Source organism: Motacilla alba, chromosome 3, assembly GCF_015832195.1.
Source record: "Motacilla alba alba isolate MOTALB_02 chromosome 3, Motacilla_alba_V1.0_pri, whole genome shotgun sequence".
NCBI classification, from domain to species: domain Eukaryota; kingdom Metazoa; phylum Chordata; class Aves; order Passeriformes; family Motacillidae; genus Motacilla; species Motacilla alba.
In genome coordinates, this window is record NC_052018.1 from 113954591 (window position 1) to 113962658 (window position 8068).

Consider the following 8068-nt stretch of genomic DNA (forward strand, 5'->3'; position numbering starts at 1 on the left):
GAAACCCCACTGAAACCAGGTCAGACACACGGACAGATGGCAGGGACGATGCCTGTTCTTTTTTCAGTCATGCAAGATTTCTCCAAAATCTGTCTTATCTGGCTGATAACAGACAAAGCTTCTCAAATCTGCAGTCAGTTCTACTTGGTCAGGGCACAGGGGTGAAAAGCCCAGCAGTCAACAGATCCCTTGGAGTATCTTTAAGATTGTGGATCTTATAAAACAGTCCCCCTCATTAAAAAAAGAAAGGGAAAGAAAGAAAAGAAGCACTCAGACTTACTATTGCTGAGTGTTTCTTTAATAGAATCAGAAACAAATTTGTGACCTTGTGGCCCAGAGGTGGGAACACCATCTATAAACTTGCCCAGACATAGAAATGCATTCTGCCTGTCAGTAGGAGTTTGCCATTGAACATGTATATAAAAGAAGGCTGGTGTTACATTAGACCAACATTTTTTAAATGCCACAGCTCACTTTATATGCCATGAACCTTGTTAATGCTGCTAACAAGAAAATTAAAAACTCTAAGCTATAAAAATAGGAATGCCACTCCTAAGTAAATAAATATACATGAGAACCAAATATTCAGATACAAGCCCTGGAGTGGCTCGTGTCCAGGGAGGGAGAAAGAAAAAAAAAACATTAACCTGACTTGTTTCTGGGGCTATAAAAGCTCACTGTAGTCAGCAAAACTGTCTCCCATTGAGTCCTTGCCTTAATTTCACAGGGTTCTTGAGAATTCCCTAGGATAACATGGACGAAATCAGGCAGGGTGGGCAGCAAGGAATATGCCAAGGACAATTCTGTCCAGGAGACTGGATGGGTCGGGGGGGGTAGGATATTTCTATCTGACTCAAGAACAGATTGTTAATGTGGCAGCAGTGGGGAAAATATTTCCATCAGAACAGGCCACCTACATATCCTGGCCTCTACTGTTGGCTCTGGATCCAAGTTAATAGACCCAGTTTGGGCCTGTAAAACCCAGACTGGGCTGTACCATGAATCTTTTTGACAGCCTGGACTCTGTCCTAGCCCAGGAACTAGAAATTCCAAGGACTGTTTTTGTCTTTTACCTCCTAACTACTAATTCCAATATATTTGGAATTGCTTATCAATGCAACCTTTTAACCCTAAAGTGTAAGAATTGTGACCTACCCCTAAGGTTGGTCCCATCATACTTATGTGGACTCACCTCTACTTAACATTGGCAATTAATTTTATGTCCTCTAGTCCTTGCTTGTGAAAAGCAACCTTTTTCTTTTCCTTTCTTTACCTCCTGGAAATTTTGAATAAAGATAGGATATTTACACACACAATAGACTTCTGTTAACAGATTTTGGCCAGACAAAAGAATATACAACTTATACACTTCTGCATATGAGTCTAGAGAAGGTTATAAGGAGAAGAAAAGTGGGAAAGAGAAAAAGGTGCTCCCTTCACCTTTCTGTGAAGGCAGGCTTTGGCTTTTCCTAATGTTTCCCTGACCCAAATTTATCTGGTGCCAATGCTAACTAGCTCCCATAAGTCTGATGGGCCCAAAATTAAGAGTAGTCTCAAATCTGCATTATAGCGTTAAATGCTGCATTGATAAACCACTCAACGGCCAAAAGAGGACATTTTTAAACCTTTTGTGCATTTATTCACTTCCACAGTGACAGAAAAAGTACTCCTGCTTCCTGTGAGGGGGAAAAGCCCCAAATCCTCCAAGACTATGGTAAAGCCTAAAACCAGATTTCAGAAAGAGGGTTGACTGTCTCCATACAGAGATTATGTGGACAATTATCAACCAATTAATAAATAAATTGATAAATTATTGAAATAATATCTAAGTAAGAGGAAAGGACGATATATTAGGACTAAGTTGTGGAGGAGTGAGAAATGTAGGACATCCAACTGAGAAATCTACTCGTTGTATGGCCAGTGAAAAAAACAGCTATTTTCTTTAGCTCTTCAGAATGTAAATCAAATTTGATGCAACTATTTAATCCAATTGAAGCAATGGCTCCCGTATCTAAAAGACTCAATGTAGCCTGCTCACAGGAGAAAATTTAGTGGGAATTTAGCAGGAATATTTCATTTTCAAGGCTACTGGTTACAACTTGGTGAGAAGTTTTCTCTTCCCCCTTTTAGTCTCAATACTGGCTGTGATTTATTAAGATGTATTTCAGGATAACCTGCTGAGATGGTGGTTTTTGTTGGAAGGCCCCACTCAAAATCGCACTGAAATTGGATGCAACATGGGAACCATCGTAATCAGGAGCTCACCACTGAGGCCTAGGAACAATTCTGTGGAGGGTCATGTTGCATCTTGCCTAGGGCTTTCACAAATTAAAAATCCATTTATTTATGAATTTTAAATCAAAGCACGGCAATCCTGTGCTTTGATTTAAAGCACTTACATTTTTCTCTTTGCCTCAAACGTGGACTACATTCAGAGTTCTTCGAGTGTACACGAGCTTAAGTCATGGGAAACTTTCTTCAGCAGTGAAAAAGCCTCTCTATTAATCCTGCTAAATTTCTAACACAAGCAGCTGGGTAAGACTAGGATAGCAAACTGCTGAATTGTTTTCATTGTTTTATTTATAAGCCAACCAAGGCAGATGTGAAACCTGAATTTTCCAATGGGATATACTGCCAGAGGCAGTTTTTTTCACCTAGATCCTCTCTTTCCTTTGCCTCAGGAGTTTTCCAGCTAGGTTAGGCAGGCCCCAGTGTTTCTGCATGTGTGGGGTTTTCTCTCTGCAGATTGTTTCCTGTTCAGGTTTCAGCACTGAGGCTTAAGCACTGATGAAAAACTTTATAATGAGTACTGACTGCTGTTAAAAATCACAGGAAAAGAGAAAACCTAGAGAAGGAGGAAAACATCACTAACAAAGAATTGTATTGTAGTTGTATTACCGCACGTCCGGGGTCACCATTTATTACCGCGGGTCTTCTGGGCAGTCTGGACTTGGTGAAGCGAAGGAGAGATCTTGACTCCATTTCAGAAGGCTGGTTTATTATATTATGATATATATTACATTAAAAAGACCACACTATTACTATACTACAAAGAACAGAGAGAAAAGAATCATCAGAAGGCGAGACAGGAATAGAAAGGAATGAATAACAAAGTTCTGTGACTCCCAGAGAGTCCGAGAGCTGCTGCCTCCTGGATTGGCCACCAAGTAGAAACATCCCACGTTGACCAATTGAGAAAGCACCTGCTGCATTCCACAGCAGCAGATAACAAATTATTTACACTTGAAGCTGAGGCCCTTCAGCTTCTCAGGAGAAGAAAATCCTAGCAAAGGGATTTTCATAAAATATCACAACCACATAGTTGATTTTTATCCGAGGATCTCTAATATTCTGAAATTGCTCAGCTAAATAACATCCCAGTTCCAGAAATAGGGTGGCTTACAAGAAAATTCAGTAAATGAGATTTTCTTGTGCATTACAGGAGGGCCTGAAGCCTGTGAAATTTCTTTGGTTATAGAGCCGAAGTGCATAATTTCATTTGGAAATTCTCTCCAGTGGCACACTGCATGTTCTCCGGGTGCTGCAGTAACAATTCCATTAACTAATAATTTGTACAGTCCATGAGGCCAGAAGTAGCAGGGGAAAGGGCAGAATCTGTAACTCTCTAGATTAGAAGACTTTTCTTGGCATTTATGCATGTAACTGCTTGGATCTTACTCAGTCCTTACAGCTCTGTGGTTCCTGCATCCCCCTTTCTTCAATACAATTAAAATGAGGATGGTAAGAGTTTTTAGAAATATGAGTAAAAATTCACATCTACAAACACACCTTTAGTGTGGCTCATCCCCAGTAATGAATAAATTATTATTATGGAATCTCCAGAAACTGGGTCTCCTACCTTGATTCCTTCTTCTATTCATTACTTACACTTTACATTATTTCGTGGCAAAGTCTTTTGTCTCCTGATTATAATTTAGGAACCTCACCCTGAAGACAGGGGCAGCTCTTCTCAATGTGTTCTCCACTCTCAAACAATGCTGAGAAATGTGAATAACTTCTTTTCAACATGAGAATTAGTCTTGGGAACAAATTCCTGTTCTGTAGGCAAAGGAACAGGGAGAGAAGACAGATTTCTTCAAAGTCCTCCATCAACATCAGGGTCCAGTGCAGAGTTTAGCACTTAGGAAAGAAGTCATTTCTATACAGACTGAATCTACCCATTAATGATTAGAAAAAATATAGGAAGAGATCTTAACGTTTGAGTTCATTTACTGACATGGGACCTTTGGGTGGTTTTTTTCCCCTGAGCTCCCAGGATTCGGTATCTTTATTGCATTTTAAGCGGTCAGTGCAAAACACCAGTTCGTGGTGAGCTGCTCTTCTGATGCTGTGGATGTTTGGTCATTGGAATTCAGTGATACATTCTGTTAGCAGCAACATGTATTTGTACGTGGGTGTGCAGAGCTGTTGAGTCCAGCAGGAGGGTTGACTAGGTAGGAGAGGAAAACATAATCTTTTTGTGCTTCTGATAAGTTTCCGTAAGTGGCTCTCCCTGCCTGGATGGGGTTTGTTATTTGTGGAGCAGTGGCTGCTGGAGAAATGCCGTGGCAGCCAGTTCAGCCCACGTCTCACAGCAGTGCATGGAAAAGACATTATCCTCATTTATTTCTATCAGGGGTTAGGGATGCCCATTCTCCCAAGGTTTAATTTGCTCTTCATTCTCATCTTCTTTTTTCTTTCCTTGTTGAAAGATTCAGCACTGCCTGTGGTACCCTTGTTCTATGCATCCCTTGATAGCAAAGACAAGGCACGGCAGAGCCCTCATCCCAGCCTGCAGTCTTGTCTGACACACCTGAGTGGAAGAGGCAGTTTTTCAGTTGTCATTCCACTCCACTTTAGTCTGTTTTCAGAAGGAAAAGGAGAAAAAATTAGACTCTCTAGTAAAAGGAGAACAATAATATTCTTCATTACAATATTCTCAGGACTTTCTTTGTCTTACCTTCCCTTGAGAGGTCTAGAAACATCTTTGTGTCTCAGGACTGCCTGAGCAGTTCAGTGAGTGTCTGCTCACAGGTGGTATAGGAAACAGCACGACCTGCCAATCCCTCCTTGCACAACTGCTTATTTCTGCCCCCAGCAGGAATGTTGGCCATCAATGTGTGCAGCGTTCCCAACAGCTGCCAACAAGACTCCACAGGTGGTATTAGGATGGGAGGGAGGGCTGGCAGAAGGAATGGTTTTAAGAAATAATTCAAAGAAGTACTTCAGGCAGCACCAACTGTCTCTGTCACAAAATCTGCTGCTCCAGCACTGGTCATTGGGAATGACAGGAACCAGCCTTGGGAGAGCAAAGCTCAGCACTGATTTCCCAGGGGAAAAGCTGTTGGTGCTTTGTACCTGCAGGGCTTTTGTAAAGCAATACCCTTTGCCCGGTCCATCCTTCTGCTGCCTGGTGCTAATAGTAACAGAAATATTGGGATAGACATTCCACGGGTATGGTCCTGTCCAAGTGGTCTTGGAGATGTGTTCTGTCCCATGGGAGCCTACAGGTGCCAGGTGTTGGTAAGTGCAGCTGAGGTCTTATCCACTCTGAGGATAAGGGGCCAATTTTTCATTCATTATCTCTGAAAACCTACAACGAAAAGACCAGAACCCACAAAAGGTTCAAAACTGAAGAAACTTTGTTTCTGTTTTAGGCAGCTCTTCTGCTGTATCCCAAGCTTGCTACTAGCAGTTCTCCTGCAAGTGTGGATTGGAACGATGTTCTTGAGGGAAAAGTCATAACTTTTTTTCCAAAATAAATTAAAAGGGCTTCTATCTTTCCTTAGTCGGGAGACAAACCTAACAATGAGGAGTTCTAGGGTTTGGGAGAGAACTCTGAAACTCTTGATTTTGAACTCTTTAAACTTCCAAATCCATCTCCTGAGGATCCAATAAACGAGTGGCAGTAAAAATTTCTGATCAAAGAGATTCAATATGTGGTTAATTTGAAAACAAATCCTTGTACTTCAGATGCTGGACTCTGATTAAAACTGATATGATAACAGTGGTGAAGAAACCCTGGCTTCATTTCAGCCAACACGTGGAAGGGTTTGGAAAGCATTAACTCATAGTTGGAGCCCCCAGGGAATATTGAGCTTTTCTGCCTCCAGTGGTGCTAATACATTTTTTAGCATAAGAAACAGCTTAATTTGACTCTTATCTTCAGAGGCTTAAGCAGGAATTTGGTCTGAGAGGACTGCACAGGTTTCCTCACCAGTGTTACTTGCTGTGTTTTACGAGTCCACCTGATGCCTGGGTGTCTCCATGTGGGCTGTTTACAGCATGATCACAAAGATAAATTAAATATGGTTAAAGCTGTTAAATTCCACTGTCTCCTCATCACACAGCAAGTCATGAACTCTACCGAACAAAAAAAAAAAAAAAAAAAAAAAAAAAAATTGGAAAGTGATCTGAAGTGCATCTCTTCTACTAAAAGCATATCATAATTTCAATGAAAATACTTTTTATTATTAATTTTGGTACCTGTTTATGAAAACTGAACTGAAATTGTAAATTGCTCTATAAACACTAATTGAAAAAAAAAAACTCAGTTCTTTAACCAAAAGAGATGCATTTAGATCATCAAAAATTTTATGTCATGGAATTAAGTAAGACGCTCCTCTAAACTTTTTTTTTTTTCATCTTTCTTCCAGTGTGGGAGAGGGAATTGTGCAAATCCACTCTGAACTCAGGAAAGGGAGGTTTTACCAAGCTTTCTGAGCTGAGAGAAAATACAAAAGGTAAAATACAGTGACCTCCAGACGATGCTGTGCTCAATCACTCAACTTCCTTGGAAGATGCTGCTCTCATCCAGGTCACAGCAGTGGGACTGGATGCAGAGCACTTTCACCAGAAGGCAAAATTTACAAAAAGCAAATACAGGCAAGGATTTAAAAATCTTTAATATCAAATGCTCTCTCTGTGTCAAAGCATTAATGGCTGGAGTGTTTCCTTCACATTTTCACTGAGTAAATATTTGTTTCTTCTGATGATTCACTAAGATTACGGCTTCAGGAACTGACCAAAGGTGGAAGGATTTGTTCTGCCTTTTCTAATTCATCTGCTGTGCATTTTTGTGTCTAGAAAACTTGCTCATTGAGTAGCATTTGCTCTGCTTTGTTACAGTATTCTGCTTGTTGGACTCTTTTTGCAGCTCAGTCCCTGGTATGAGATTAAAAGTTTTAAGTGACATCTAATGCCCTGTTAAGTTGCTAAGTCCTGCAATGGCATCTGGAAATTATATCTGTCTCTCTAGGTGGAATCTTGGAAGTGAATTCACTATAACTGTAATTCCCCCTTTACTTTCCTCCCCAGCCTTATCTCCTCTGAGACCTCACAAGCAAAAGTAAAGACAAGTTATGAGACAATTGATATAAAACCTGTGTCCGTGTAAATCCAAGTCACTGCACATAAAAGGAAGGAAAATCAAAATTAGAACAGTACTGGCAGCTATGTGATAGGAAGCCTGGAAGGTTTTTGTTCCAGCTTGCATTGGAAGCATAAAACAAGAAAATTGCAGGTAATGGGAATTTTGATCCAGGCAATGAAAACCAGAGATGTACAGAGGAGAGAAGAGAGAGACTGAAAAATTAGTGAATAATCCTATTTCTCTGAAAGGAATTAGCTTGATTAATACTACACAGACAAAAGTTATTACAGTTTGTAAAGGGCCAATCTGTGGACAAGTGTTTCAAAAGGAGCCAATGTTAGACAAAAGTCATGCCTGAATCTTTGCATCAAAAAACACTTCCATGTTTATACCTCAGAGTTAGTCATTGAAATTTTCCAGCATGTGTTGTGTGGGTCGGGAATAACAATTTCAGGGAGTTTGTCACTTTAAAATATATGCAGCTAAAACTGCCTGGAGAAATATTGATTATAGATTGCTGGTTATGAAAATGTTTAATAATTCTCATTCTTTATGTAATATATTATTGACTATCCATTCAACCCACACCAAGGTGGAGCAGCTGACGTGGCTGAAAGCCACTTGGATCCCAACTCTGAAATGGAGGGATTTACATCTAATTCCCTGCATCTAAAACAGAAAACATTCGAATTCAAG